This window comes from Octopus bimaculoides, chromosome 13 (genome assembly GCF_046866305.1).
Source record: "Octopus bimaculoides isolate indiv1 chromosome 13, ASM4686630v1, whole genome shotgun sequence".
In the NCBI taxonomy this organism is placed as follows: domain Eukaryota; kingdom Metazoa; phylum Mollusca; class Cephalopoda; order Octopoda; family Octopodidae; genus Octopus; species Octopus bimaculoides.
This window is the reverse complement of record NC_142940.1, coordinates 29,627,566-29,653,858: the sequence shown is the minus strand read 5'-3', so window position 1 is coordinate 29,653,858 and position 26,293 is coordinate 29,627,566. Positions and strand designations below refer to the sequence as shown.

Below are 26,293 nucleotides of genomic sequence, written 5' to 3'. Positions count from 1 at the left end.
ATCTTTTTTGTATATATGTGTGCATGTGTAAGAGAGGAGAGAGACAGAGAGAGAGAGCGAGAGACAGACAGACAGAGACAGAGTGAGTGAGTGAACATGTGTGTTCTCATGTATGTGTAAGTAGCTCACTCTCTCTCTCTCTCTTACATACACTCACACACACACACCATCCATTTCATATATATATTCATACATCTTTCACTTTCTTTCAGTTTAAAACGAAAGTTACAGGTGATTTTCAGGATAAAAATTGTTAAAAAAAAGTTTCTGCTCATGTAAATTGATTACTATTGTTTGGATAGTTCCAATTAAATAAGTCCAGAAGTTAGGTCAAATATATATACATGCATAAGTACCATGAATTCCCAATCTACAAACTGGCAAACAATTCTATGAATACTTTACTGGGCAACACTGGGTAGTAAGTCTAGTGTTTATTTACAGTTGGTTTATTCATAATAATTGTCCAACATGTGTTTTGATCGCATCAATTGCACATTGCTGCATATTTATATGCAACGATTTATTCATTATTAGTACAATCTTCTTCGGGGTGTATGCATATGACATTGTTTGAAGAGGAATTTTCCTCCATTATTAATTTGAATTAGGCTTGGTAGCAGTAGAAGTAAACCATGATGTTCATTGATGAACTGTTTGAATGTTCAAGTTCTTCATTCTCCTTATTATCAATATTGTACTTAACGCTCTAAGTAACCAGGAAAAAATTGTAACATTGGATGGGAGTTAAAGGCAATTTACCATAAAACATACCATCTGAAGGAACCAGCCTTGGGATTTTACTTGGAGAAATTTGGTATATGCCTGGATATTATATCCTTCCTTTTACTATATATATATAAGGTTTTCTGGGTAGGGGACACTGATGGAGTTGGGGGCATGGGTATTCTTCTCGTGGAGAAATGGGTTCATAAAGTAATCTAGGTAGTTAGAGTATGTGATAGAATACTTAAAGTTAGATTAGTGCTGGAGCATGGATTAGCAACCATTATCTTGGATTATGCCTCTCAGCCAGGGCTACCTGATGAACAGAAAAACCGATTTATGATACCCTCTTGCTGACTACCTCATCGATGAATGACAGGGATCTTCTCTTTGTGGCTGGGCATGTTGGACAACATGCAGGGGGCTTCCATGTTGTACATGGTGGGTAGGGATTTGGTTCCCGCAATGAGGAGAGAACCAGGCTGCTGGAGTTCTGTGATGCAAATGATCATATGGTTTGTATGACTAACTTTAGGAAACCTGCCAGTCACCTATTCACCTACTGGTCTGGTGGACACACTAGTCAGTTTGACTACATCCTTGCCAGGAAATGGGAAAAATGGCTACTTATAATGCCAAAACCTTCCCAGGTGAAGAATGCACCCCACAACATAGGTTAGTAGTTAGTGACTTCAGGATCAGGGCTAAATGGATGCCCAGAAGATAACCAGCATGGAAAAGAAGCTTAAGGATCCTGTGAACAAACAGAGATTTAGAGACATATTACTTGAAGCTCTTGACGAAATAGAAGAGGATATAGCATCACATAATGTGGAAAACAACTGGAGGTTCCTACGGGACAACCAGTTGAGGGCTACTGACCAGAACTGTGGATGGTGCAAAGTCCCCTCTCAACCTTAGGTAACGTGGTGGTGGAGCAATGTAGTTGATAGGGTTATTACGGAAAAGAAACAGTCATGGAAGGACTGGAAGAACAGTGATAGCAGGGAACTGTATCAAATTGCCAGAAGGGAAGCTAGGAGACAGGTTTACTTAGCCAGAGGGGAAGCAGATAAGAAAAAAATTGCCAATGTTCTGCATCATGAGGCCCAAAGACTTGAAGTGTTTCGTGTTGCAAGACAGTGTGTGAGAGAGAATCATGATGACATAGAAGAGAAATGTGTCCGTGTTGATGATGGCTCACTTGCATTTAATGAGGCTGCAAAGAGAGAGACTTGGAGATGCCACTATGAAAGGTTGCTAAATGAAGAGAATGAATGAGAGAAAGAGAGTCTGCCAAATGTCGACCCAACAGAGTAACCAGCTATCCAAATTGACAGTACCTTGGTAGATAAAGCAATTAAGAGTATGAAGACAGGGAAAGCCCCCAACCCATCAGGAATCACCGCAGAGATGCTTAAAATATCTGGTGGTGTTGGCTATAGTCTAGTTACATGTATAGTCAATCAGGTGGTACATGAAGGAGTCATACCCAATGACTGGTGTAGCAGCACCATAGTCAGCTGCTACAAAGGTAAAGGTGATGCATTAGATATAAATAATTACAGAGGATCAAGTTGTTGGGTCAGGTAATGAAAATCACAGAGAGGGTCATAGCCCAACTAATTAGGGAGAGAGTTAGTTTAGATGAGACACAGTTTGGGTTTGTGGCAGGGAGAAGCACCACTGATGCTATATTTCTGGTAAGACAGCTGCAGGAGAAATATCTAGCCAAGGATAAACCTCTGTACTTGGCTTTTGTTGACATGGAGAAAGCCTTTGACAGGGTTCCCCAACCCTGGTGGTCAATGTAGAAACTAGGGATAGATGAATGGTTAGTGAGAGCTGTACAAGGCAGGGATGCTGTCAGTAAAGTGAGGGTTGGTAAAGTTTTCTGGTTAAGAATTGGGGTCCCCCAAGGATCAGTCCTCAGCGCCCTCTTAATCATCATAGTTCTCCAAGCAATGAAAGAGGAATTCAAGACAAGATGTCCCTGGGAGTTTCTCTATGCTGATGACCTTGCATTAATAGCTGAGTCGCTATCAGAACTAGAGGAGAAGTTTCAGGTGTGGAAGCAAGGTCTAGAATCAAAGAACTTTAGAAGTAATCTAGCAAAAACCTAAATCTTAGTAAGTAGGAAGGCAGACATATCACAAATCTCTTCAGGTAGATGGCCCTGCTTGATCTATAGAAAAGGCATAGGTAGAAACTCCATAAGATGTACCAGTGTAGCTATGAACACATAAGAGGTGCAGCAATATCAAAGCAAGGCTAACTGGGAAGATAGTTTTTGTGTGGCAAATGCACAGGGGCAATAAACACTGAAAATGTGCAGAAAACAGCATTGTCACATGCCAGGGGGAAAAACTAGAAGTTTCTGTTACCTAGGTGAGCAAGTCAGTAGCTGGGGTGGATGCTCTGAGAGCATAGCTGCTAGAATAAGAATAGCCTGGGTGAAGTTCAGAGAGCTCCTACCTCTGCTGGTAACAAAAGGCCTCTCGCTCAGTGTGAAAGGTAGACTGTATGATGCATGTGTGTAAACAACCATGCTACACAGTAGTGAAACATGGGCTGTGACTGCTGAGGACATGTGTAAGCTTGAAAGAAATGAAGCTAGTATGCTCTGCTGGATGTGTAATGTCAGTGTGCATACATGACAGAGTTTAAGTGCCCTGAGAGAAAAGTTGGGCATAAGAAGCATCAGATGTAGTGTGCAAGAGAGATGACTGTGCTGGTATGGTCATGTGTTGCATATGAATGAGGACAGCTGCTTTAAAAAGTGTCACACTCTAACAGTGGAGGGAACCTGGGGAAGAGGTAAACCCAGAAAGACCTGGACTGAGGTAGTGAAGTACAACCTTCGAACATTGGGCTTCACAGAGGCAATGACAAGGGACTGAGACCTTTGGAGATATGCAATGCTTGAGAAGACCTGGCAAGCCAAGTGAGACCTTAACTGTGGCCGACGCCAGTGTAGCATAACTGGTTCATTTAAGAGTACCCTTCAATCATTGGACAATAAACTGTGCTTGAGAAGACCTGTTGAGTCAAGTGAGATCTTTGTCGTAGTTGATGCCAGTACCACCTGACTGGTAACCATGCCAGTAGCACATAAAAAGCACCATTCGAGCATGGTTGATGCTAGTCTCACCAGACTTGCTTCCGTGCTGATGGCACATAAAATGCAGTATACAAACGTGGTCAATGCCAGTGCCACCTGACTGGCCCTCGTGCCAGTGACATGTAAAATGCATGCACTACACTCTTGGAGTGGTTGGCGTTAGGAAGGGCATCCAGCTGTGGAAAACTTGCTAGATGAGATTGGAGCCTGGTGCAGCCTTCTGGCTTGCCAGTCCTCAGTCAAACTGTCCAACCCATGCCAGCATGGAAAGCAGGCATTAAACGATGATGATGATGATGATGATGATTTATGTGTAGGACAAAAGCCCCGCAGACAAAACAAACCTCCATAATTAAAGTGTGAAAGTGGTCAAAACCCACTTGGTTATATTTTTCAGCTATTTTTTCGTTTTTTTTCCCCTTTTACTTCTTTCATTTATTAAACTGCGGTCATGCTGAGGCCCTGCCTTGAAGAATTTTTAGCCAAATGTACCAACGCCAGAATTTTTTTCCCCTTTTTACTTGTTGCAGTTACTAGACTCTGGCCATGCTAGGGCACCATCTTGAAGAATTTTTCGATGGCTGTATGGAATCTAGACTTTTTTTAAAGCCTGGTCAAAATGACCTTGGTGATATATTTCGTTTTTTGGTTGTTTTTGTACTTGTTAAATCATTAGTTTGGCCATGCTGGGGCACCGCTTGAAGAATTTTTAGTCAAATGTACCGACCCCAGAATTTTTTTAGGTGATTTTCAACCAACGCATGAAGTTAAGCCTGGAAGGTTTCTGTACATGCTAGAAATAACAGCCAAATCTCTTTAATTTTTCTTTTTCTTGCTAATTTCACATAAACAAAATTGGAAACTTTTTTTTTTCCAAAATTCTAATTTTTAAGTAAACAAAAATATATTTAATTGAAAATAAATAAGTAGAATAGAATAACAGAACACAAGACTTTTTACTACTTAATGTATATAGTGTCTAAATTGTAACAAAAAGAAAGGCATTTACTTCAAGAAATGTGTAGGAAGATAGAAACCATATAAAGTACGGTTGAATGACTAGCCCTCAGCGCCATAATTCTGTTACACCTTGAATGGCCGAAGAAAGTTCAAATGGTCAGCTCATTCTCATTAATCTCTAAATATAGAGGGAAGAAAACAAAAGACTTTAACCCTTTTGATACCAACTCACCTGAAACTGCCTCTGGCTCTATCGTACAAATGTCTTGTTTTCAAAAGTTTTGAATTAAATTGTGACTAAGGTTTGGTGGAAGATTTTTATGTTCCTAACACTAGCTTAATAACTAAGTTATTTTACTAAATTCTTTGTTATATTTAAAATTAATTGAAAGAAACAGAGAGTATCTCAACAGAAATATGGTAACAAAAGGGTTATTTAAATTTTAAAATGCTGATTTTTCTGCAACTAAAAATTCTTCAAAGCAGTGCCCCAGCATGGCTGCAGTCTAATGACTCAAACAAGTAAGAAAATAAAAAAAATTCTGGGGTTGATACAGTCGACTAAAAATTCCTCAAGGCGGTGCTCCAGCACAGTCGCAGTCTAATGACTGAAACAAGTAAAAAAAATTCTGGGGTCGATACATTTGACTAAAAATTCCTCAAGGTGGTGCCCCAGCATGGCCGCAGTCCAATGACTGAAACACATTAAAAATTTTTAGAAGATAAAAAAAAATGAAAAATAACCAAGAAATATAACCAAGGGAGTCCGGATCCCAAATCCAAAAACGAAATATATATATATATATATATATACATACATGCTTATATATAGATGTGTATACATACACTAAATATGTGTGTGTGTGTGTGTACATACATTTATATTCTTTTACTTGTTTCAGCCATTTGACTGCAGCCATGCTGGAGCACCGCCTTTAGTCAAGCAAATCAACCCCAGGACTTATTCTTTGTAAGCCTTATTCTATCAGTCTCTTCCATTGAACTGCCAGGTTACAAAGATGCAGACACTCCAGCATCGGTTGTCAAACGATGTTGGGTGGAAAAAAACACACACAACATATACACAAACATACATATATATATTTATATATATATACGATGGGCTTCTTTCAGTTTCCGTCTACCAAATCCACTTATAAGGCTTTGGTCAGCCCGAGGTTATAGTAGAAGACACTTGCCCAAGGTGCCATGCAGTGGGACTGAACCCAGAACCATGTGGTTGTTAAGCAAGCTAATTACCACACAGCCACTCCTGCACCTGTGCCACTCCCGTGCCTATATATATGTATATAAATTGATTGGATAAGAGAAATGAAATAAGAGAATAGATGCTTATTCTATTAGTTTACTTCTGCTTAGTTATATAATAGATATTACATTACCATTCACACATATATAAAATAAACATATGTACACCCTGTCAAAACATCAAGTCAACTACTAGCAATCTCAATATATATCACAGATTATAGATGTATTGGGCAGATCACTATGAAATTCTTCAAGGTGGTGCCCTAGCATGGCCAGAGTCTAGCCACTATGTATGGTTTCGACTACAGTCATTACTATAGATCAATGCAAATTAGGGAAAGAAGCTGTAGATAAACGCAATATAATAAAAAAAAAGGATCTTTGTAATTTGACGGGCAACACTTGTTTTCTTAACGAAACACTTTCAAACTTGGGACACTGGTAGAATGTATTGTACAAAACAACTTTTTCTCTTAGCCTTCTTAACAAAAAATTATACATCGCAAGTTATTTCATGTTGTTGTATTTCTGTAATTTCAACCAATCACTGACGTCTATTCAGCTGAATACAGTTACTGCTGTTCGGTGTCAAGTGTGTTATTCCCTGTTTAATTATATCATTATTCCCTAGTAAGGGTTTAGGGTTTTAGGGTTAGGGTTTTAGGGTTAGGGTTGGGGTTAGGTTTGGGGTTAGGGTTAGGGTTATGGTTATGAGTCATAGGGTTAGAGTTAAGGTTATGGCAAAAATAATCATAACCCTAACCGTAATCATAAAACTAACCCTAACTCTAAAACCCGAACCCTAACCCTAAAACCCTAAAGCTAAAACCAGTACAAACGCATGAACGATGTCATAAATAACAGTGACAAACGAAAAATATACCACTGATAGTTGTTGTTGACAACGGATAGTTTTTGTTGACAAACAACGGGACTAATTTTATTCAAGGGAAAAAATCCTGTAACACCGTTGTTTATATTCCATGGCGTAATTGTTTTCACCTCAATAGACGTCAGTGATTGGTTGAAATTACCGAAATACGACAATTTTTTACATGAAATAATTTCGAATACAAAATTTTTTATCTGTTCTATAACACAAAATATACAAGTATTCGAAGTTTGAAAGTGTTTTGGTACCAAAAACACTACATAAAAAAATGTTGCCCGTCAAATCACAAAGATCCAAAAAAAAAAGTTTAATAAACCAGCCAGAATTCAGAAAAAGTATAAATTGTAAAATAAGAAAAATCAAAAATCAATTTCTCTCTAAAAACAAAGATATGCTTACTAAAATAGATTTGTTTTCTAAAGTGAATTATGTAGACCATCCCTATTATTTAAATGAATAAAGCAAATGGTAAGGACCCCCCCCCCCCCCCGGAAACAAGAAACAAACAACATCAAAAAAAGAAACAAATAGAATGGAAAGTATGGAGAAAAAAGAAAAGAAGAAAATAGGTAGGGCTTAAGCTGTTGGAATTTCATGCACTGCTGATTTTGAAGGATAGAATTGACCATATACATTATATGACTATTCACAAGCACATTCACACAGATACATACATTCATATATGAATATTGACAAGCACAAATACCTCGCCTCCCCAGTTCTAACACAAAACACTAATATCAGAGTAGAAATTAGTTTAATTGACCAAAACAGATTATAGTATTATTTATATGTATCAATTTATAGATATTCATACGCGCATACACGCACACACACGCACACACACACACACACACACACACACACACGCGCGCGCACATAGGCAATATTCATGCAAATACTTTCAAACTCTATCATGCTATTGTACTGACAGTTATAAGAGTTAAAATATTTTTGCTATATTTATGATTACAATTACATAAAATGTAAATGGAAACAATAAAAGATACTAAATGAAATAAATAATAAATAAAGGGATCTGTTTTGTTTGGCTGCCAGTTTTCAATCCCTTCAATTCCTGCTTGAATTAATTTCATATTCGGTGTAATGATATGGTTTTATATGCTTTGAAATTCATTTTTGCAATAAATCAATAATTAAAAAATTATTAGCTTTTAAATTTGAAAATTTGGGGTAATTTTAGCCAACCATAAGCTACAGACACATTCATGCTTGTTTCCATGGTAACAAGCCTAACATAAGAACTCCTTTGTCTGTGAGATAGCATGTGTTGACAAATATATTCTATGCAAAAGCATGTGCACTGATGCTGCATTCTGCTGCTTGTGCCCATCTGCTGGTTGAGAGATGTGCTAAAAATAACAGCCATATAGGCTTTAAATCACGTACCTCCCAATTTTTTTTTTTTCTTTTGCATAATTGTATGAATTCCTGAGTGTAGAATACAAATTCGCTAAAATCTTCTGAAAATTCCAAAAAGAAAAAGTTGTGAGGGGTTATATGTTGGGCATAAAGCAGAAGTTGATTTATTTAAGAGCATACATGAAGATGGAAAGTGTCACTAAAGAGGTCACAGATGTGTGACGAAAGATTTCTGGACAATGGACATGAGTTAGAATAAGAACAGTAATAAATGAGTGAAGAATGAATATATTGTGTGTGTGTTTATTTAGCAAAAAAAAAAAAATGATCATCCTGAAATACAACAATATCTGTTTCAACACACGATTTCATCTCAGGAATCTTGCAACACAAATTCATAAGTGATTTATTTAAAGTTTCATATTAAGACACATCATGCATAAAATGACAGCTTCCAAATCCTGTTTTCTGACTGGGTGAAAATGATCAAACTTTAAACCTCTATAACTTTTTTAAAAAATGTTTTCTGGTCAAAGTGAAATATCTCCTGAGATTTAGCTTGGAAAACTACATTAATGTACCAAATTTTCAAATCTTCAATAAACTTTGAATTTTCTATAATTGGGCGCCAAACTGAAAATATCCAAATAAAATAGAATAAGGTAAAATAAAGTATGGGAAACAGATCTAGAATAAATTCAAAGGAGCTACTTTTATTGTAAACTAGTACCATTAATATAGCACTAGATTACATGCTGGTAGCTTAGTTACAAATAAAGATATAAGGAAGATCAATGGCACATATATGGACATCTTATAAACTGATTTACAGCTTAGTTGATATATTAAAGATTAAAGATATCCACCAATTAAAGTTTTTTTATATATCATTATTCCCTAAATGTGATAATGCAAAACTGCTGATTGAAATCAGCTCAGTTGAACTATGATTAGATAGACTAAGTAAGGTAGAATAAGGTAAAAATGCAGAAATAAGGGAGATAGTGATTATACCAATCAAAGGTGATATAGCTATAAGGTATTAACTGTGCATTTAGAGGAAGCTATTACACTAATGTTTTGCATTGTATAGGAAGGACATGTGGTACACTCCTATATGCATAAATTGCAAATATCATTATTACCTTTATACAGTTGTGTTTTGCATATACTGGACCACAAAATTTTATACTGGATTCTTTTATCAGTAAACATCCATAGAAAACTAGCTAAAGATGTGAAGTTAGCTTCATTACTATCCCTAAAGCTACAAAGTATGGTTATAATACCTACATGTATATTTATTTGAGGTAGTCCAAATATAAGCGTAGACATTTCCTAGTGCTTTTACAGAACATTTATGTACTACATTGTTACTTAGGCAATGTGCAACAAGTGAACACAAGGATTTATTTATACAATTACAGAGTTTATTTACTTGATTAGATAAGTTAGGGTTATTGTTGGGTTAAGATGTACATTATTGTTCTGAAGATTAGATCCCAGTTGATTTATGCTATTATTTAGATTATTAAATCCAAGGGTCTTATGATTAGAGGATGGACTGTATAATTTTCTATTGTTGAATCTAACTATGAACTGGCAATATTAGGTATTGTCCAGCATCCTTGCATTTTAAAATTTATATAATGCCTAAACAGAGCCTGAAAGATTGCTTGGAGGTACATGCTGCATTTTATAAATATGTCTGTTCAAGTATCATAAAGGCGTGAAACTATTAGTAGCTCTTTTGGTTGTGTATTAAACTGATATTTATCTCTCATTGGATGGAATATTTTTTTTTTGTTGATTCTACCTCCATTGGATCTATATACTACATATATATATATATATATATATATATATATATATATATATATATGCATATACATTTCATTCTCCATCTCAACTGCTTTCTCCATGACTTTTCTTGCTCACACTAAATTATACAAACTTCAATCACTCCTTCATCCTGTCCCACCTGATGTAGTTCTCTTCAATTTCTTTATATAGGTTTTGTTCCCAATACTGAGTTTGCAAAGACTGGAGCAAATTGCGTCCCCATAGCTGTGCTTCAAATTTGGAGGTAGTTTTTTTCCGTTGAAAAGGAATGTATTGTTTTTGAGAATGAGGCTGACCATGAAGATTATAGTATATCTACTCAGGATATTTTATGACAGTAAGTCCCAAATCATGTGGAATGTTTGTATATAAGTTTGTTACATCAAAACTAACTAGCAGTGAATGGGGTTCTGTTGTTTTGGGCAGATATGACAGGAAGTCAATGTCATCTTGAATGAAACTGAGTATGTGACTACATAGTGGTTTTAGGATAATGTCAAGAGGTTGCTCAGACAATGTGTAGGACAGGCCAGACCAACTATAATGAGTCTTAGTTTAAAATCCTTTGGTTGTGGTAGTTTTATAAATTCACAACCTTGTTCCTTTATAGTGTTCTGTATTTCTTTTGACTTATGTATTTTGGGTAAGTCATAGAAGTTGTTGGATTTCAATTCGAAATTGGTAATATAGTCCCTTTCATTAGAAGTGAGGGAGTTATAATGTTGTGAAACTAAATAATTGAATTTCTTCATAATGTGGTGTTCAATATTTGAGGGTATTTCATGGTAGAACGTTGTATCTTTTAAATGATCTTCAGCTAGATTCTGGTAATATTCTGTATCCATTATAATAATGGCACCCCTTTGTCTGCTTGTTTGATGACAATTGTGTTGTCATTTGACAACGTATAAGGGCAGACTTTTCTAGTTTTGAAATGTTTGAAATGTCTGACATTGATATTATGCTTCAGTGGGAATCTGGAGAGGATGTCAATGAACTGATCTAGATGTTTAAATTTTGTTTCATTTTTCACCAAGGATTCGTCATTCTCTTTATTTTTATCAGTAAAAAACTCCACAAGTCGTAGTTTCCAATAGAAGTTTTTGATATCTTCCTCCAATTCCTGATGGTTGACTGTAGGTGTAGGTGTAAATTTTAGTCCTTTCATCAATAATCAAAGTTTGTCACTGTCTATATTTCTTTTTGACAGATTAATAATTTTAGGATCTATCCTATCAATTGTTTCACAGTTGTTTCTTCTTGGAATTTTTCTTTCTTTGGTGTTTGCTGTCCTGATCTTAAAAGATCGATTTCTTTTTGTCTATTATTTCTTCTATTATCAACATCTTTCCTCTGGCAAGCTTTGTACTTTGGTTGTGGTGTTTGGTCAGGTATGTTTTTCTCTTGTTTCTAGGTATGGGCATATTATTTATATTTTCAGTTTGTGAAAAGAATTTTTGGGATTTATTTGACAGTCTATTTATTTGGTTTTTGTTGTTTCTAATAGGCTATTTTTGTTGAGGTCTTGAATGTGATTTCTTCCCGGTTTTACTTCCTCTCATATTTTGATCAAATGAATAATTGTTTTGTTTACTAATGTTTTGATCTAAGAAATGTTTATTTTGTTTATGATATTCTTGTATGTTACATGTATTGGTGTTTCTTTGTATATTTTAATGATAAAAAGTTCTTACTGTAGTTCCTTGTGGTTGACTGTTTTTGTTGCCAAGTGTTTTTGCATATGTTGTGTTGGTTAGGTTGCTTTTTTATATTTCTTTTATGTGGTACTGAGGTGTCATTACTATAGTTTTTAGCATATTTATCAAAGAACAATTGTTTCTTTTGCTATAAATGTCTTCATTTACTTTCTTCTTTTGTAATATCTTTAACCCACATCTCTTTCATTTTCTCAGCTTTGTTTCCTGTGGCTATTTTCGATATTGCCTTGATAATTTCATTGTCTACTGTTTCATATTTTGTCTTGAATCGAGACTCTTTATTTAGATTAATAGAGATGTCTTTCTTCACTTTTGACATAGTCAGCACCCATCTTAGTTTTGTTTCCTCCTTCAGTTCTATAATTTCTTTAATTAAGAATTTACGGGGAAGTATGGGTATATCTGACTCAATCTAATCTGTGTATATCTCAGCATGTATTTTACATTTGTATGCCTTCCAAAAATTCCCTTTACATGTCAACCAAATTTGTTTTCTTTTTCTATAGGTTTCGTTTTCTAAATTTTTGTTAAGCTTTTGTATCCATGATGGCTGTGTTAGACTTTCTCTTGGAGATTTTACCACTTCTGATAGGGTCTCGGTCAATATACAGCTTAAGTCTCTGTCACAAAAACAGGAAAAAAAATCAGCCTACTAGCTGTAAAAAAAAATGTGTAGAAAATGAATACAAATCAAACATTTGTGCGAACGAACGGGGTGGGGTGGGGAGAGGACTTTTGGAAAATTCACATGATCCAATTTTTCTCTCATAACTTTATGGAAAATGGATATATATATATTACTGAAATTTTATAGAAATTCTGTTTAAATGGCACAGATTATGATTATAAAGAAATTTCTGGGGAAAATATTTTCTGAAGGGGTGGAGAGAGGATGGTCAGAAAGTTCCATTTTTTTTCCCTCATAACTTTCAGGATCTAGTTTAGCGCCTGGTCACCAAAACGACAAAAAAACCCATTGTACTAGGTCTACAAAGACATGTAGAAAATGAATATGAAAACAAAAATTTGTGCTAACGAATGGGTGGTGGGTGTTGAGAGGACTTTTGGAAAATTCACATGATCCGATTTTTTCCCACATAACTTTCAGGGAAACATTTTCCCCACAAGTTTCTTTATAATCATAATCTATGCCATTTGAAAGGTGTTTCTGTAAAATTTTATCAAAAGCTATCCATTTTCCTGAAAGTTATGGGGGGAAAATATCGTATTGGGTGAATTTTCTGAAAGTACTCTCCCCACCCACCCCTGTTCCTTTGTGCAAATTTTTGCTTTCATATTCATTTTCTACACATTTTCTACATCTAGTACACTGTTTTTTTACGTTTTGGTGACCAGGCGCTAAACTAGATCCTGAAAGTTATGGAAAAAATGGATAGTGTGAACTTTCCAACAGTCCTCTCCCCGCCCCTTTGGAAAACATTTTACCCACAAATTTCTTTATAATCGTAATCTATGCTGTTTGAAAGGTGTTTCTGTGTAAAATTTCAGTAAAAGACATCCATTTTTCTGAAAGTTATGAGGGGAAAAAATCAGATCATGTGAATTTTCTGAAAGTCCTCTCTCCACCACCACACCCTCATTTGTTTGCATAAATTTTTGTTTTCTTATTCGTTTTCTACACTTTTTTGTATACCTATTAGACTGTCTTTTTGTTGTTTTGGTGACCAGGCACTAAACTAGATCCTGAAAGTTATCTGGGGAAAAAATGGATCGTGTGAACTTTCCAACAGTCCCCACCCCTTCAGAAAACATTCCCCTCCCACATTTTTTTATAATCGTAAGGTGTTTCTGTAAAATTACATCAAAAGTATCCATTTTCCTTATAGTTATAAGGGAAAAATTTGGATCATGTGAATTTTCTGAAATCCTCTCCCCACTCCTTCAGAAAAAACTTTCACCAGAAATTTCTTTATAATCGTAATCTGTGCCATCTATAAAATTTCAGTAATATGTGTCCATTTTTCTTGATGTTATAAGGGAAAAATCAGATCTTGTGACTTTTCTGAAAGTCCTCTCCCCAAATTTTTATTTTCATATTCGTTTTGTACACATTTTTTTACACCTAGTAGGCTAGCTTTTTTTTGTTTTCATGACCGGATCTTAAACTATATATTGATTGGGTCTCAGATAAATCCTTGATTTCTGAATGTAGATTTGGACATATATCTTTATCTGTTGATTGTTTTTCCAGTTCCTGTAGGATAGTTGTTTGTTTTTCCATTATTGAGATAAGTGTTGATAATTTGCATAATATTTCTTTTAAGAGCAGTCTAAAAAGTACCAAAGTTGTCAAGAACTCAACTGTCAGTTAAACACATTAGAAATTTGATGATTACGCTATGTATGAAAGTGCTAAGTTAACTTTATGAGCATTACAAAATATATATTTTTTTAATGTTAAAATACCATAATAAAAAACGTGGAAACCAGACCATGTTTTAACTTTAATCAACTGATATATATATATATATATATATATATATATATATATATATATATAAAGTTAAGAAAGAGAGAAACAAATTTTGAAGGTTGGTATTCATATTCATTCAATCCGTTTCAAATTGTTGAAATTCTCCACAACATACATAGATGCTTTCACATATATGAAACATAGCAAAAGTTCATAAGAGTTTATAAATATATATATATAAAAATTCATAAGTGTATAAAAACTTAAAATATATAAAACTTTATAAACATGTAAATATAAATACATAGATGTACTTGTGAGGTTTAAATTTTTATATATTTATAAATTCTTATGAACTTTTACCATGTCTCATATATGTGAACACATCTGTGTACATTGTGGAGAATTTCAACAATTTGAAATGGATTGAATGAATATGAATACTGACCATTGAAATTTGTTTCTCTCTTTCTTAACTCTATATTCCTGAAGCTCTATTAGCACGCTTATTAGTTGTGTTGTATAAAGTGAATAACTATACCATGTACTTCTTCATTATTCTATATCTGCTCAAGGTGAGCACTTCCTACAGCATCAACCTATGGAGAAACAATTCCTTGGTCAATTTATAAAAAATATCCTGGTTCCACCTAGGGATATGTACACCAATATGCTACTGCAGAGAATTAGAGAATTCATCAAAAGGTTGAGATAGAAAGCATTTTACTATGATTCAAAATTGGATAATTATAACTTGAAAACCTACAGAAACTTTCCTCACAATCCTGCACTACTTAAACTGGAAAAAGACCTCATTAACATGGTAAAAAGACTAAAATTCTTGAGAATCACAAACCACATCCAGAAGAAATTAACTGACATTATCTCTCAAATAAAACAAACTCTGATAACCTACATGTTCTTTCTGATAAAACAGAAACCTGTATTCACTACCTACCGACGCCTATAATAACTTTATCTTGAAGGAATTGAACTCTAAATATAAAATAGTGGCCAATAATAGACTGAATGAAATTAATAAGAACTATTTTGACTTAATTAAGGAGCTAAAATTGCTAGATAGGACGGAACCTTATGCCCCTAAAATCCCACATTTCACTTTTAAGGACCACAAAACTAACTTTGAGTGCAAACCCACCATTAGGCTAATCTGCCCAACCAGATCTGACTTGGACAGAATTAGTAAGTCTATCATTGATAGAATTATCTCTTGTGTTAAAAGAAACACAAACCTCCCACTTTGGATATCCACAGGAGATGTCATAACTTGGTTTTGCTCTTTGAATAACAAAAGGAAAACCTGCTTTATACAATTCAAGCTTAGTAATTACTACCAATCTATTAAGCCTGATTTACTCAACAAAGCAATTACTTTTGTGGAGAATTTTACTAGTATTACACCATTAGAGAAAAATATTATTTTTCACCGCAAGAAAAATACTGATATTCTTCAGAAATAGGACTTGGACCCGATATGACCTTCATGACAACTTTGATGTTACAATGGGAAGCTCGGACTGTGTCCAGGTCACAGATATTGTTGGCCTATTTTTACTCTCAAAAATTAATGAAGAATTTCCTAATATCAAAGGAGGTCTGTATAGAGACGATGCCTTATTCTCTATATCTGGTTCCTCTGCACAAGCAACTGATAGGATAAGGAAAAGATTAATTGAATTTTTTAAGTTATACAACTTAGATATTATATTTGAAAATGTTACTAAATGTGTTAACATATTGGATGTAACATTAAATCTAGATCTAGATGATGGCTTATTCTATCCTTACCATAAGCCTAATCAAACTATTAAGTATATCCACACCTTATCAAATCATCCCCAAAGTGTCATTAAGGGAATAATCAAAGTTATGTTGATAAGAATATCTAACTTATCTGCAAACAAAAAGATCATCGATGATTTTGCACCCCTTTATAATACAGCATTAAAAGACAGTGGATTCAATAGGAAAATATATTATATTAAGAACACAATATTTTAAAATAAATCAGGCAAACGTTTTCCAAATATTTAAACATCGACACACCTCCCATAAACCAACCACCCCGAATATAGGAACCAACAACATTTTAGAAGATACTATAATCTAATTATAATAACAATAACTATACTGGGCAGAATAGGAAAACCTTGGGGAGGAGACAAGAAATTATATGGTTCACACCTCCCTTTTCCCTCCAGGTCAGAAACCTCCCTAAATTATTTTTTTAGAATTATTGACATGAACTTCCCACTAGGTCATAAATATCATTCCATATTTAATAGATCCTGCCTTAACTTATCACACTCAAACACTCCCAATCTAGGATCTATGATTGTGGCCAACAATAGACTTGAACTTAGAAATAACAGCATTAACAGAGATGATTATATAGCTGACCTTAATATAAAGAATAATCCTTTTCTACTCTAGGCACAAGGCCCAAAATTTTTGGGGAGGGGGCCAGTTGATTAGATCGACCTCACGAACCTGAAAGGAAGAAAGGCAAAGTCGACCTCGGCGGAATTTGAACCCAGAATTTAAAGACAGACAAAATACCGCTAAGCATTTCACCCAGTGTGCTAATGTTTCTGCCAACTCGCAAAACCCTGATATTAAAATTAGAAAGGCTAAACCTGGAAATAAAACATGTAATTGTCATAACAGGGTCCTATGTCCCTTAAAAGGATTCTGTTTAAAAAGAAATGTCATATGTAAAGTTGAGGTTTCAACCCTTAATGAACCTAAAAATATATACATAGCAAGTACGACTGATTGTAAGATTAGATATAGGGCACACACAAATTCATTTATCAATCATAAAACAAAAACTTCAACCACACTAGCTACTCACATCAATAAATTAAAAATGCGCAATAAAGAATTCATTCTAGATTGGTCTATCATAATGGAAACCACACCATATAATACATACTAAAAATTGCGATTTATGCATAAAGGAAGCAATCCACATACTCCATACCAACAAAAAGAGCTTACTTAATAAGATATCTGATGTCATAATTACCTGTAGACATAAATATCTTTCAACTTTTAAATTCTTCCCCAAAAATAATTAGCCTATAGGATTTTAATCTAGTCGCCTTTCATATTTTGGATTCATTGTAAAATACTATTATATAGAGCATCGTAATGTATCTTGACATGTAACTTTAATTCTAATTATATCATCCACATGAACAGTATGGTCCAACAAAGCATTCTTTTTTTTTAAATTCTCAATCTTTCATGTCTCTAAAAAATTTTAATAACTCTTTGAATCTTCTAACTCTGATGAGAGAAATATAGATAATTGCTATGGTTAGTGTTAGCTTGCCCATACCAACCTATATCTCCCTGAAATGACCGTCAGACGTAGCACTTATTCAGGATTTCTCTTAAATCATTTTATACTAACTTTCTCATCTACCCTTCTCATTGATTCTAATATGGACATTCAATTTCGCAAGTACATCTATGTATTTATATTTATATGTTTATATATTTATAAATTTCAACATTGAATGAAATGGATTGAATGAATATGAATACTGACCTTTGAAATTTGTTTCTCTCTTTCTTAACTTTATATTCCTGAAGCTCTATTAGAGTGCTTGTAGTAATTAACCAAATTAATATAGTTAAATTAAATTAAATTTGGTTAAGTTCTATACTGCAAGTGATGAATTGAAACAATTGTAGGTCTGGTTTTGTCAATGTTAATAAACTTTTATTAATCTTATCTCCATTTTCTCTCTTGTTTTGTATATTACTAATACTATGTATGTATGTGCCTGAATATTTTTAATCCTTCTGAGGTTTATATCCTCTCTTGTACCTATATATATATATATATATATATATATATATATATGCGCCCATGGGCATATGGCATAGTGGTTAAGAGCGCAGGCTACTAACCCCAAGATTCTGAGTTGGATTCCAGGCAGTGATCAGAATAATAATAATAATAATAATAAACAACATTGGGAAAATACCTTAGGAATGAGAACCTAGGTTTGAAATTCCCCAGGACACTTGATGAAAGCTGAAGAGTACATCCGTCAAATGTAAATAATGTAACTAATGAATATATATATATATATATAACACATCTGTCAGATGGGACCTTGATGACTGCTATAAAGCATGAAAGTATACTAGTCCTTTTATATTTAATACTCAATATTTTATTTATTCAATAAGACATTCAATACTTCATTTCATTATACTTCATTTCATTTTACTATTTATATTATATATTCCATATTCTATATCACACATTAATTTTGTAAGAATATGAATAAAACATAAAAAAACAGACAGTTAGAACTCTTTTAAATAATATATTCGTCTATACACTATCATACAAACCCCTTTTTTATTTTCTTATATATATATATATATATATATATATATATATATATATATATAATATTAGTTATAGAATAAAAACGCTGGGTTAATGACTCAACATATCACACCCCCTTAATGAACATATGTAAGATATACAACATAATCCATAATCCATAAGGAATAAGAAATATATAAGAAGTGAGATGCAAGAAATAGAACAAAAAGTATAAAATTTTATACACAAATGTATTGTTTCAACTGATAACATACAAATGAGTTAAAGATATAATACAATACACATAAATATCATTTCATAGAAGTTAAAATTAATACGAATAAAAATTAATACAAATAAAAGGAATAAAAATTTCAAATATATAATATTATATAGGTCAAACTAAAATAAAGAAAAATAAAATAAAGAAATGAGGTACCATAAAGTAGTCCATTGGTTAAAAATGAAGGACAGAAATGATTTAACACTATTTAGAATTAAAGCACAAAGTTCTTCATCTCCCTGTAGACACCAATAGGCAAGTTCTTCATCTCCCTGTAGACACCAATAGGCAAGTCCGCACCAGTTAGGTATATACAAGAGTGAATAACAGGCACCCAGCAGGTATCAGCATGTAAAACATGTAAAATTTAATTCCGCTCACCAAGTCCAAAAGTTCACAACACATGGGTCAAAATACAATTACAGCACCCAGCAGGTATCAATCAGTAAAAACAATTTCACGAAAACCACATACAACACCTATGGCCATTTTGGGGGTACACCACTGTATTATAAACACAATAGAGTGCAAACTGGTGATGACCCCCTCGTCAGGGTAAACTTACGTACAAATGTCACGACATGCAATTTCTTTATTAGGCATAAAGCCCCAAACACAGATGAGGACACCACAAGGACAGACAAGACCACAGTGGGGACAAAAAACATAAAACAAATGTAAATGAAACGAAAGTTATATAAAAATGAGAAAATGAAATGGACGCACGGGCCCCACTCTCATGCATTACCATTTGAACTGTTATATGTACATTTTACAATTGTTCTTTTTTTTTAATTTCATACTTTTCTCTTGTCTTTAGTAAAAGTTCATTAGGTGTTCAATTTCTCTTAACTCCACCACTGGTGGTAACTCTTTAAATTCCACCTTTACTCCTGGCGGGACAACGTTACCCCACACATCTCTTTCAATTTTCTATAGTTTTCTTCTTCAATCACTATTGCCTTCATATCCTCCGCGTAGATGTATGAAGGCACCTTTACTCTTACTATTGAATGTAACTTGATTATTTTTTTCTCTATTTCAACATTTATTGAGTACGTTACATAATACCATACTCCTTCTCCTCCTCATATCTTCTTTCCTTTCTCTTGGACTTTTGGTTCTCTCTTTTCTTCCTCCCTAAATAGTCTCTCCATCTCACCTTCATACAGTTGGGTTTCCGATACTTTCTCCACTGGTAACTCCACTTTCTTTTTCCTTCCTACTGCCCTCCTTCACAATTTCTTTTCTCACCCCTTCCCTCTCCTTTTTCTGCTTCTCTGGCAGAGAACTCATTCCTCCGCTCCTCCTTCTTTTCTTTTTAGCCATAGTGAATCCCTTCTCCGCTTCTTTTTCTGTTTCTTTTCTCGTTGCCTTGTCCTGTACTACCTGGTCCACACTCTCCTGTCTCTCCACCTGTTCTGTTTGTAGCTTCCTTTGGGTGCACCATGCCTTCATGTGGCCCCTTTCTCCACATGTGAAACACACTGGTGGCCTACCCTCCACCACGATCCGTAGTCGGGTGTCATCGGGGAGCACCAACTCCTCTGCAATATTATGTAGGTCCAGTAGGGTAATGTGGGTTAGGATTTCTACCCCAAAACCCTACCATTTGATTTCTCTGGACCTTTCCACCTTGATTATTTTCACCTCATTTTTACATTTGTAAATCACCGCTGCTACCAACCATTCCATGTCTATTTCTAGCGGTACTCTACCAATTCTTATTCTCGCCACCCTTCTACCGCAATATACTGGTAAAAGGGCCCACTCCTCTGTTTTCAAAGACATGGTAGAGTACTTATTTGCTCCTTCTTCAGTCTTGAAATAGACTTTTACTGTTCCATATTTCCTTCCTCTCATGAATAGTACCACTTCCTCCATAATTCTGTTCAAACAATTTTCAATTACTTCTGTCTTCGCAATTTCGATTTTTTTTAGAGTTAATATTCAACGTTTTATGTATAATAATTTTTTTCTCCGCTTCCTCCATTATTTCTTTGGGTGGATTAACCCGCAGACAGTCTCCTTCTTTCTTCAAATACTTGAAATGTCTCTTCAAATTTTCCATTTTAATGTTAACTTCTCTCATTCCCATGTCACTGGCCGGCCGGCCGCTGCCAGCTGCAGCTGCGTAGCTAGTAGTCATTTAAACACTACAGCAATGACTTCCAACAACAAAATAATTCAATAAACAGTAACAAAATAACAGTAACAATTCTTCAACAGTTTCATACAACGATTTCTTAACAACTACTCACACTCTCCTTCAAATTATCACAACACGACTCAAATGTCACGACATGCACAAAGGGAAATATCTCTTTATTACCCACTAGGGGCTAAACAAAGAAGGGGACAAACACAATTGGGGAACTAAAATTATAATACAGATGTATAAAGAAAGAAAAAAAAAACAAAACGAATGAATTATGGAAAAGATGATACAATGAGGTGGAATGCCCACTCGACCCCTGAAGTCGAGTGGTTAGATTGCAACCGTTTTCTTTTTAATTGATCCACCTTAAGTCTAGCAGTTCAATGCCATAGTCCTGTTTAAGTTCAGTATAACAAATGCTTTTCGGCAACTTGTCTCTATCACCTTTTACTTTCCACAATTCAATCCCTTTATTGTTTTTCACTATTTCCTTTTGTTCCTCATTCAACAAATAACACGTCGCGGCCTTACCATCCTCCCAGAGTTCCACCTCAACCACATCCTTCTACTCGTTTACCTGTTTCATCAAGTCATCCTCCATGTCCTCATACAGAAGGCAAGCAAAACAAACAGGGGGAGGGGGAACCTTATTTCCATCGTGTGTGTTTGTATCTTTTTTTTTTGTTTTCTTGTTGGAGGGGATTGGGTAGGTTTGGTGGCTGCATGGGGAGGGTGTGATGAAGAGGGAGAGGGTGGGCATTGGGTGGGTTGGGGCTCACAGGCACTTACTTTCTTCCTCTTTCTATCTTTCCTTCTCTTGGCCATTTCCCATTCCTTATCCTCTGGTGTTTCTTTTGTCTCTTCTTCCTGTCTCCTTTCCTGTGGTGATGGCTGTCATTCCTCTACCATTTTGGGTAGTGGAGGGCAGTTCGCTCTTATGTGGCCCTTCTGACCACATTTGAAGCAGCGCGGTATCCTGCCCTCCACTCTTATGTTCATTACCACTTCGTTCAATGTTATCGTTTCCACCATCTCTTCCAATGCCTTGCTCAAACCCTGCACTATCATGTTTAGGACCTGGTCCTTCCAGTTGGAACTTTTTGACTTCGTTGCCTGGAGCACCACTATTTTGCCGTTAGTCTCAGCCAAAACAGCGGCCACTATCCAGGCAACGTCAATTTCCAATGGAATTCCTTCTACCCATACCCGAGACGCTCTACGTCCCAGGTACGTGGGTAGAAGTACAAGTTCTTCATCCTTCAATGAAGTTTCCGCATACTTCTTTACCGTGTCTCCGTTTGTGAATCTCACCTCCACTTCACCAAATTTCGGCCCTCTGGCAAGATATGATATTTCTTGCCAGATTGGCCTCAGCACCTTCTCCACCTGCGCCGTCAACTTATGGTCTACCTTGCCTTTCTTAATTGAGAATGTTTTGTACATAATAGTTCTGCCTTTCATACTTTTTGTTATTTTGAGCGGAGGGGTCACATTAACGTTGTAACCGTCACGCTTCAACAATGTCTTATATTTCTTTGTGTCAATTTCTACATTTTCCTCTTCTTTTCGGGCAACCTCCGCAAACTTCCTTTTATCGAGGTCCACGTCCATAGCGTCAACCGCTTTCAATAATTCTTCCTCAGATGACGAATACTCAGACCCGCTAAAGTCTGAGTAAAAGGTATTCCTTTTACTTTTAGCCATACCAACTCTCAAAGAGAGAACGTAAGACTACACCGCTGCAAAGCAGCACGCAACAAATACAACAATCCTTTCTGAACGATATATCACCAATAACCCAAACCTTTACTGGCCAACTCACACTTTGAACATCAAGATATGCACAAAGGGAAATATCTCTTTATTACCCACTAGGGGCTAAACAAAGAAGGGGACAAACACAATCAGGGAACTAAAATTATAAAATGGAGGTATAAAGAAAGAAACAAAATAAAAGAAAAGAATGAATTATGAAAAAGATGATATAATGAGGCGGAATGCTCACTCGACCCCAGACGTCGAGTGGTTACATTGATACCGTTTTGTTGTTCAATGCCTTAAATCTAGCAGTTCAATTCCATAGTCCTCTTTCAGTTTAGTATAATTAATCTTTTTTGGCAACTAGTCTCTATCGCCAATGACTTTCCACCAATCAATGCCTTTATCATTCTTTTTTACTATTTCACATTGTTCTTTGTTTACCATATAACTCATCGTAGTCTCACCATCATCATCCAAGAATTCTACTTCCACCATATCCTTCCACTCGTTCAACCGTTTTACCGTGTCATCTCCCGCGTTCTCATACAGAACGCAAGCAAAACAAATAGGGGGAGGGGAAATCTTATTTTCATCGTGTGTATTTGTATTTTTTTCTGTTTTCTTGTTGGAGGGGATTGGGTAGGTTTGGTGTCTGTATTGGGAGGGTGAGGTGAAAAGGGAGCGGATGGGCACTGGGTGGGTTGGGGTTCACAATTACTTTCTTTCTTTTTCTTTTTTTCCTCCTCACTGCTGTTTCCCATTCCTTATTTCCTGGAGTTTCTTTTTCCACTTCTTCTTGTCTCCTCTCTTGTGGTGGTGGCTGTCGCTCCTCTACCATTTTGGGTGGTGTAGGGTAGTTCGCTCTTATGTGGTCCTTCAGGCCACATTTGAAGCAACGTGGAACTCTTCCTTCTACCCTAACAGTCATAGTTATTTCATCCATGGTTATAGATTCTGTAATCTTTTCTACCGTTTCTTTTGACCCTTGGACTATCATCTCCAATTGCTGACCTCTCCAGTTAATGCAGTCTTTTTTTCTTGGCCTGGAGCACTACTATGTTGTCCTCATTACCACAGAGGACCGTATCTGCCACCCAGGACACATCAATCTCCGGTGGGATTCCTTCCACTGTGATCCTTGTCGCTCTCCTGCCTCTATACGTGGGCAACAGCACCACTTCTTCACTTCGAATTGTTGAAGCTGCATGTTTCCTTGCTGCTGCCGCATTCCGGAACCTTACTTCTACTGTTCCAAAAGTGGAACCTTTAGCCAGGTATGTTATATCATCCCAAATCTGCCTCAACGCCTGTTCTATTTTCTCTGTCGTGACGACATCAATTTTTCCTTTATTTATCGAATAGGTTCGATAGTTTATCGTTTTCTGCCTTATTCCGTCTTTTACTTCTTGCGGGGGCTTCAGCTTCACTTCGAACCCGTCTTGTGTCATTTCTCCTTTATGCTTTCCTAGTTCGCCAATATTCAGTTCCATCTCCTTACACCTTGCTGCATCAGCAAAATTCCTGTTCTCTGTTGTCAGCATTTGGTCCATTAATTTCACAGCCTTCCGCAACTCTTCAGTGGATGAAGATATGTCTGAATAACTGTCTTCAGACATTCTTTAACCGGCTGTCTCTTCTCGTAAGAGAAGAGAAAGCACAACCAAAACACGTAAATACTCAAACCACTGCTAAGCAGCTCAAAAAAATTATTCTTCAAAAATCACCAGCACAAAATTACAAACAGGTGCAGAGGGAAAAATTATTTTTATAAAAGAGCAAATATATATAATCAATATGGACCAGCCTTAGACAAGCCCATGCAAATAATGGAGAGATTTAAAAAAAAAAAAAGTGCTATTTTAGAATAGTCAAACAGGCTGTAGTTTCAAAACCAATCTTCGAGGTTTCAAATCACCCTAACACAAACTATTACACTTGTTATTATCTATTGCTTTTAAATTTATTTTTATTTCTATACAGTTTCAAGAAGGTGGAGGAAAACTTATGGTTGCAGAAGGGGATTACCTCGGTGAACTTATTTATGGTTTTTGGTCCAAAAGACCTGAGTATCGCAAGGGATTCCCTAATACATAAAGAACATTTACTAATATTTGCCTTAAAGTAGGGGGCCCTCGATATAACAGACCATTCAAGAGAGTACTTTATATTCTTCTTCTTTCATGCACTGTCAGGGACGAGAACAAACTAGATAGGTTTTATACAGGATGCATGAAGAACTTTAAGGCTAGATATAGAGCGCATATGAGTTTGTTTACAATTGAAAAATACCGTAACTCTACCACACTCGCCTCTTATTTACATGACCTCAATTTGATTATCTATATTTGCTCTTTTATAAAAATTATTTTTCCCTTTGTGCATGCATAATTCTTTTTGAATTGTGTACATGATTTTGGATATTGTTACCTCATAAGTGGAGTATTTAATTTGATTTTGATTGTTGTACTGTGTTTTGTTAATTTTATTGTTAATTTTTGGAAAAATTGTCACAGTTGGTGAAACCTGCAACGGTTTCCCCGTGTAGGGAAACCTACACGATGGCAGAAATGAGGAGCGAACTAACAGAACAAGAAATCAAAAGAATATGTGAGATAGAATTAATTCCGGACGAAGATGAACAACTGAGAATTATAAGAAATCAGCCAGCAACGTTGAAAAGAAATATAGATGTAAAAAGCCTTAAAACAAAGGAATCAAATGAAAAAGAAAAGGAAAAAACGACAAGAAAAAAGTTAGACTTTGCAGCGGTGGCTGGTGCCAAACAAGACCTCTTCCCAAGCGACCCTAGATTTCACTGTGGATGCTGAAGATAATCAACTGCCACTGCAAGGCCTACTTGCATGGCAACATAAATGAGTACCACTGGTTCAACCAAATATGCAACAACACCATTACAAATGACCGAAAGAAGCTCTGGGTGGAAGAAGCCAAGCATTTGGTGGCAGCAGCAAGGAACAATGACATCAGCAAGGTATATAACATGCTCTGTAGAGCCTGTGCCAATCCCAGTTCAAGATAGCCTTAGTGAAGGATACTAATGGCAATGTCATCACCGCAAAAACTGCATGCTTCAAACACTGGAAGGAACAGTTCAGCCTTCTTCTCCATCGCCCACCTGACCAAATTGATCCCAGCCTAACCATTACTGCAGACACAGCTGCAACCAACAACACTTGTAAACTCGATCCTGCTACCCCTGATGAAGTCAGTTCTGCCCTGAAGAAGCTCAACAACTGCAGAGCCCCCAGAATCTGCATTATTATCATGGAGATGTTGAAGGCAGGCAGAGAAAATTTGGTCCATTGACTCACTCACATCATCAACCATGTATGGGTATTAGAGCAACTCCC

General features: G+C 35.7%; 1 protein-coding gene across 5 annotated transcripts in view; it reads left to right on the top strand.

The window, feature by feature from the left end:
* Nucleotides 1-26,293, top strand: part of LOC106880368 (rho GTPase-activating protein 7) — a 601,077-nt gene that overhangs the window by 50,653 nt on the left and 524,131 nt on the right. The window contains exon 1 of one of the 5 annotated variants that reach the window (XM_089361607.1): nt 10,368-10,533. The exons of the other annotated variants lie outside the window; for them this stretch is intronic. The gene's annotated coding sequence lies outside the window, so the exon portion shown is untranslated. Of the gene's footprint in view, nt 1-10,367; nt 10,534-26,293 lie in introns of those variants that run through there. 5 annotated transcript variants of the gene reach the window in all.